Source organism: Saccopteryx leptura, chromosome 6, assembly GCF_036850995.1.
Source record: "Saccopteryx leptura isolate mSacLep1 chromosome 6, mSacLep1_pri_phased_curated, whole genome shotgun sequence".
Lineage (NCBI taxonomy): Eukaryota > Metazoa > Chordata > Mammalia > Chiroptera > Emballonuridae > Saccopteryx > Saccopteryx leptura.
In genome coordinates, this window is record NC_089508.1 from 120242577 (window position 1) to 120249999 (window position 7423).

At 36.0% G+C, this 7423-nt stretch overlaps 1 pseudogene; it reads left to right on the forward strand.

Moving 5' to 3' along the window:
• Positions 1-6435: 6435 nt before the first annotated feature.
• LOC136377709 (U2 spliceosomal RNA) lies at positions 6436-6580 on the forward strand (annotated as a pseudogene).
• Positions 6581-7423: the final 843 nt, after the last annotated feature.

Consider the following 7423-nt stretch of genomic DNA (forward strand, 5'->3'; position numbering starts at 1 on the left):
TTGACAAAGAAAGAAAGAGTATACAATGGAGTAAAGACATTCTCTTTATTAAATAGTGTTGGGAACATGGGACAGGTGCATTCAAAAAAATGAAACTAGACCTCCAAATTACACCATTAGCAAAAATAAACTACTCAAAATGAATAAAAAACTAAAATGTAAGTCACAAAACCATAAACATCTTGGAAGAAAGCATAGGCAGTAAAATCTCCGATATATTTCATAGCATTATTTTTGCTGATATATCTTCACAGACAAGTGAAATAAAGGACAAAATAAACAAATGAGACTATATCAAACTAAAAAAGATTTTGCACAGCAAAAGACACCATGAACAAAATAAAAAGATAACCCACCCAATGGGAGCTCATATTTGCCAATATGTCTGATAAGGGCTTAATAACCAAAATTTCTAAAGCTCAGCACCAGGAAGGTAAATAATCCAATTAAAAATGGGCAAAGGAGGCCTGTTTGGTTGTCTTAGTGTTAGAGCATTGGCCAGGTCTGTGGATGTCCCAGGTTTGATTCCTGGCCAGTGCACACAGGAGAGGCTTCCATCTGCTTCTCCATCCTTCCCCATCTCCTTTCTCTCTCTCTCTCTCTCTCTCTCTCTCTCTCTCTCTTCCCCTCCTGCAGTCGAGGCTCCATTGGAGCAAAGTTGGCCCAGGTGCTGAGGATGGCTCCATGGCCTCCACCTCAGGAGCTAGAATGATTACAGTTACAACAGAGCAAAGGCTCAGATGGGCAGAGCATCGCCCCCTAGTGGACATGCTGGGTGGATCTCAGTCGGGCACATGTGGGATCTGTTTCTTTGCCTTTCCACTTCTCACTTTAGAAAAATACAAAAAAAAAAAAAAAAAAAAAGAGGGAGGGGGAACGAACTGAATAGACACTTCTCCAAAGAGGACATACAGATGGACAATAGGCATATGAAAAAATGTTCAATGTCACTAACCATCAGAGAAATGAAAATTAAAACCAAAATGAGATACCACTTTACACCTGTCAGAATGACGTTCATTAACAAATCAACACACAATAAATGCTGTTGAAGGTGTAGAGAAAAGGAAACCCTCCTGTACTGCTGGTGGGAAAACAGACTTTTGCAGACACTGGAAAACAGTATGGAGTTTCCTCAAAAAATTGAAAATGGAATTGTCTTAGCCCTGGCCAGTTGGCTCAGTGGTATAGAGTTGGCTTGGAGTGTGGAAGTCCTGGGTTCAATTCTCAGACAGGGCACACAGGAGAAGTGCCCATCTGCTTCTCCACCCTTCCCCCTATACCTTCTCTCTATCTCTCTCTTTTTCTCCTGCAGCCAAAGCTCCATTGGAGCAACTTTGGGCTGGCCACAGAGGATGGCTCCATGGCCTCTGCCTCAGGCGCTAGAATGGCTCTGGTTGCAATGAAGCAATGCCCCAGATGGGCAGAGCATCGCCCCCTGGTGGGCGTGCCATGTGGATCCCAGTCAGGTGAATGTTGGAGTTTGTCTATCTCTGCCTCCCTGTTTCTCACTTCAGAAAAATACAAAAAATTAAAAATAAAAAAATAAAAATAAATGAAAATGGAACTGCCTTTTGACCCAGCCATCCCACATTTAGGAATATATCCTAAGAATACCAAAACACTGATTCAAAAGAAGATATGCTTCCCCATGTTTATTGCAGCATTTGGAACAATAGCCAACATTTGGAAACAGCCAGAGTGATCATCAATGGTCAAGTGGATGAAAAATCTGTGGTACTGCCCTCGCCAGTTGACTCAGTGGTAGTGCATTGGCCTGATGTGTGGAAGTCCCAGGTTTGATTCCCAGTTAGGGCACACAGGAGAGGCTCTCATCTGCTTCTCCGCCCCTCCCCCTCTCACTTCTCTTTCTCTCTCTCTTCTCCTTCCTTCCTGGAGCCATGACTCAATTAAAGCAAATAGGCCCTGAGCACTGGATATGACTCCATTGCCTCCACCTCACGCACTAAAAAATGGCTCCAGTGCAGCAGAACTAGGGCCCTATATGGACATAGCATTGCTCCCTAGTGGGCTCATTAGTTGGATCCTGGTCAAGGCACATATGAGAATGTTTCTGCCTCCCCTCATTTCACTAAAAAATAAAAAATATATTGATAAAATAAAATAAACGGTATATTTAAACAATGGAATACTACATGGATGTGAAAAAGAAGAAAATCTTACCTTCTGCAATGGCATAGATGGACCTAGAGATTATTATAATAAGTGGAATAAGCCAGGCAGAGAAAGACAAATATCATATCATCTCACTTATATGTGGAATCTAATGAAAAAAGTGAACTGAGAAATGGAATAGAGGCAGAGGCGGGGTCACAGGGTGCAGAAGTACAGCTGTCAGAGGGAAGGAGGATGAGGGGATAGGATCAGAGAAGGTGAAGGGGTTAATGAAATTATATATACATAAACATATAAATACAGATAATAGGAGAGCAAATCCCATTGAGAAGGGGGAAGGGAGATAGGGGCAGGGGGGGTGGAGGGAGAGTAATGAAGGGCACTTGGTTGGGGAGTGAGGGTGTTATACTGAGTGAGATACTTGAATCCATGTTAACAAAATAAATTAAAATTAATAATAAAATAAAAATAAATAAAAGTCTTCTTACACTTAAAAAAATAATATCTCTTTAACCAGACATGCAATATTTCAGACATTTCAATTCAAAATAGTAAAATTTTTGTTATAAAAATGATCATACACACTAAAGTTAAACCTTGCTAGGTAACCAAGCATAACATAGTGCATGTGCCAACTGCATTCTTTCTGATGAACTTCAATCAACTCTATAGACTGCAAAGTGTTTAGTGTTATCAGTGAATTTTTTTAAGGAACTCACCTCCAGTGCTCTTTAATTAAATAATAGTAGGTCCAATTATCTTTGTAGCAGTTCATCAGTAATAACAACATTCAAGTGTTTTTAGCAATTCAGTATGCATTCCATTAAAGTAGCTAAAATTTCACTTTCACTACACCTTAACCACCGCTATGGTGATTTTAATGTGTAATTGAGTTTAATGAGTATTCACATTGCATATTTAGTAAATTTACCTTAGTTTAGTTATTTTTGAGTTTACCTATGACAATATTTGATGCATATCTTGATTTTTTAGAGAAAAAGGCAAAAATAATATGGTAATAGAAACCTGATAATTGCAATGTAATTGAATCATTATGATCATAATCAAATCTAGTCAAATGTCTTTCCATTAGAGAAGTCAGGGAGGGAATAGATGACAGTTTTAAAGTCAATAATTAAAAGCAAAATTTTTGTATACTTGGCACTTTTTAAATTACCACAGATCTAATTTGATTATTTATGTTTATCATTATCTTTATATTAATAACTCATCAAATTTTGAGGAAAATAAGTGCTAATTAAAATGTTTTAAACCTAAAATAGGTTTAATCTATAACATATTACTACATTATTATATACATGTATCTCATTTTGTTTTTCCAGGGTGAGAATTGTATGTTGTGTTTTATAACCACTTATAACAGTATATTGTAATCCTTTCAAATTGATAACATAAGACACAATAATATTTTCTTTTTTTTTTTTTTTAAATAAATTTTTATTAATGGTAATGGGATGACATTAATAAATCAGGGTACATATATTCAAAGAAAACATGTCTAGGTTATTTTGTCATTAAATTATGTTGCATACCCCTCGCCCAAAGTCAGATTGTCCTTCGCCACCCTCTATCTAGTTCTCTGTGCCCCTCCCCCTCCCCCTAACTCTCCCCCTGTCCTCCCTCCCCCCACCCCTGGTAACCACCACACTCTTGTCCATGTCTCTTAGTCTCATTTTTATTTTCTAAAACATATAAAATGTATCTGGTAAAATTTTAACTCATAAACTATTACATCTTTTGCAGGTTAGAGTTGATTTGTAGATGAACAGAAAAAAACTTCTCATCACTGGCGAGGTCTGCATGTCTAATTTTGACTCTTGGCTATGATAAGGCAGTAGGACTTAATGATATACTTTATGAAATCTGAAATTCCCCTGACAACCCTTGGGGTCACTTTGTTTATTCATAGATTTTATTTGACATAACAGCTTAGATAGCCTGACTTGTTGTATGTGATTGGAAAGGCATAAAATCCCTGCTGGGAATTTCTGCTTTGAGCCCTTCTAAAATCAAGTGTCCTACTATATATCTTGCTGGTTCAACTTAAAAGCAAAATGAAGTCTGTATGCAACTAAGGGCCCTAGGGAGCTCACCTCTGGAAGGAATAAATTTTACAAATTCAGTGAAATAATTCACCAAATTCATACAAGGATAGTCAGTAGAGAAGCTGGATTTATAAAGAAGATAATTTAGCTGCAAAGAAATCTACATAACAGTTTCCAAAAATAACCAAAGTTAAACAGCACTTTGAGATTGTTTAAAACCTCGAGTAAGAGATATTAAGGGACACCCGGACTCAGATGTTCCCTTGTCACCTGAATGAAGATGTATACTTGTTGATTGTGATGGTCAAAATGGAGAACCTGTTTTCTTACCAGGAGCATATATCTTATTCTTGAAAATTTTTTCTCACTGCAAACTTAAAGACTGAATATAAAAGAAGTATCAGTCTCTAGAAACTGAGCTTTTCTGACTTGTATAATTTTAGCCTAGGACAGGTTAACTTGCAGCAAGGTGAACATCAAGAAGTCAGGGAAAGATTTGCCAGGGTAGGTTGTCTATATCCTCAGATAAACCACAGCCTACACTAAGTGTGGGTTTGGGGGGGGGGGGGACTCTTCTCACCCGTTTGCATTGTACATGAAAAGGTGCAATGACATTTGAAATGTTATACCATATACCTTATATCCTCCACTTGGCCTATGATATAATGAGAGAACTGTGGAAAGAAATAAGCAGCATGGGAAATAGGAATGAATAGAATTATTTTTCTAGTTATGATTTATTTTGCCCCTTTAAATTTTACATATGTATAAGCAATACTTTTCCTAGATGGTGTGTTTCAGAAATGAAGCTTGGATGGTGTTAGATCACATGAACACAAGTTAAAATAACTTCAAATGTTACTACTGTTTAGATATAGACTTCCTAGGAAATATTAAGGAGAGCCCCAAGACTCATTAGAAGAATTATTTGATCCAGACTCCTACTTGCCCCTCTCATCAAAACCAGTAATTCTCTATCTCCAACTACTATACTTCAATTCACAGTTAAAACATAAAAACTATGATTATAGTCTCTACTCTTAGGAGGCAAAACTGTGTGGGGGAAAAGTTATTACCAGTAAGCTTCATGTAATACAATTGTGATATAAACAATCTTATGATCCAACTGAAGGAAAAGAATAATGTAAATAATTTCTTCAATAGAAGCAAAATCATTACAAACTATACCAAGTAATTTTCAGTGAGTGTTCCCAGAGCTACATATTGAGAAAAATTCTAGGAGAAAAACACAATTCAATATGACAGTTCTTAATAGCAAAAAAGAAATATTTTTTAAACAGGGAATAGAATTAGAAGCTTTTATTTAATATATCCATATTATTGAGCAAAATGGGAAAATGCTGTGCCCCGTGTAATAGATTTAGTAAGCAGATTGTTCATCTAGTTTAAATCATACTTTTGCTCCACACAATCTACCAGAAGCAATATGTCCATGTTCAATATTTTTGTGTTAAAAAATTCTTTTAGCCTTAGGGAGCTCACTTACTGTGATTTATACTGTATCTGTTTGTATTCTTTTTGTCAAGTGCATGATACAGTTTCTTGCACTCTTATAAATAGTGACCAAGCAAATGAAATATTTAAATGAAAAAATATGTGTAGTATAAATGTAATATTATTTATATTTTTATAAATAACATATTTTTATATGTATATATAAATATACATATAACATTTTAATTAATATATTTATTATAAATTTGATCATTTTGAAAATTTAGTACATTAATATATTAAATTAAAAATTAAAATAATTTTTTCAATTTGGCACTGTAGTCTATTTTTCCAGTCATTTCTTTTAGATAAAACTCTCTTTGGTAAGTCAGGTTTAAACTGAGATGCTTTACTTATTGGATGCTGATAGTTGTCTAAGCAGAGGAAAGAATTAGATGCTGTTGTGACCAAGGAGTAGGATACAGAAATGGCCACATCTGAGATAAACTCCCAATTCAGTCTTTGGGACATTTATGGTATTAATCTATTTTTGTTCTGTATACACAGCAAATTAAAAGCCAGATTATTGAATTTTTTTTGTCATCTTCTTTTTCTTTTTAATAATGTGAGTATTTCTCAGGTCAATGCTTTGGTTATGAAAATAATTTGGCTATCATTTTAAATACAATCAGTTCTCTACCATACTTAAGCATGCTCACCAATACCATCAGCATATAAAATTTCAGAAATTACTGGGTTCTCAGAATCTGTAAAAGTTATTGCTTCTCGGCCTTTTGGCTAAGATCAAGTGTAGAATTTGTAAAAGTTTATGTTTGGCTTTGTTATTCTGGATAGTTGAGTTTTCGCTCAAACTCTATAAATTAATTTTAGTAGTTTGCAGTGTCCTAGTGAATTTACTATTCTTAAAATGCTTTACCTTTCCTTTGTCGTTGCTTCCTTCAGCAGGTTTTGTTGTTGTTTTGATTTTGTTTTATTTTTTTTATTTTAATGGGGTGACATAGATAAATCAGGGCACATATGTACAGAGAATACATCTCTAGGTTATTTTGACATTTGATTATGCTGCATTACCATCACCCAAAGTCCAATTGTCTTCCATCACCTTCTATCTGGTTTTCTTTGTGCCCCTCCCCTCCCCCAACCCCCCCCCTCTCCTCCCCCCACCCCGTAACCCCAACACTCTTGTCCATGTCTCTGAGTCTCATTTTTATGTCCCACCTCTGTATGGAATCATATAGTTCTTAGTTTTTTCTGTTTTACTTATTTTGCTCAGTATAATGTTATCAAGGTCCATCCATGTTGTTGTAAATGATCCGATGTCATCATTTCTTATGGCTGAGTAGTATTCCATAGTATATATGTACCAAAGCTTTTTAATCCACTCGTCCACTGATGGACACTTGGGCTGTTTCCAGATCTTTGCTATTGTTAACAATGCTGCCATAAACATGGGGGTTCATTTCTTCTTTTCAAACAGTGCTATGGTATTCTTGGGGTATATTCCTAAAAGTGGTATAGCTGGGTCAAAAGGCAGTTCGATTTTTAATTTCTTGAGGAATCTCCATACTGTTTTCTACAGTGGCTGCACCAGTCTGCATTCCCACCAGCAGTGCAGGAGGGTTCCCTTTTCTCCACATCCTCGCCAGCACTTATTTTGTGTTGTTTTGTTGATGAGCGCCATTCTGACAGGTGTGAGGTGATATCTCATTGTGGTTTTAATTTGCATTTCTCTAATGATTAGTGAT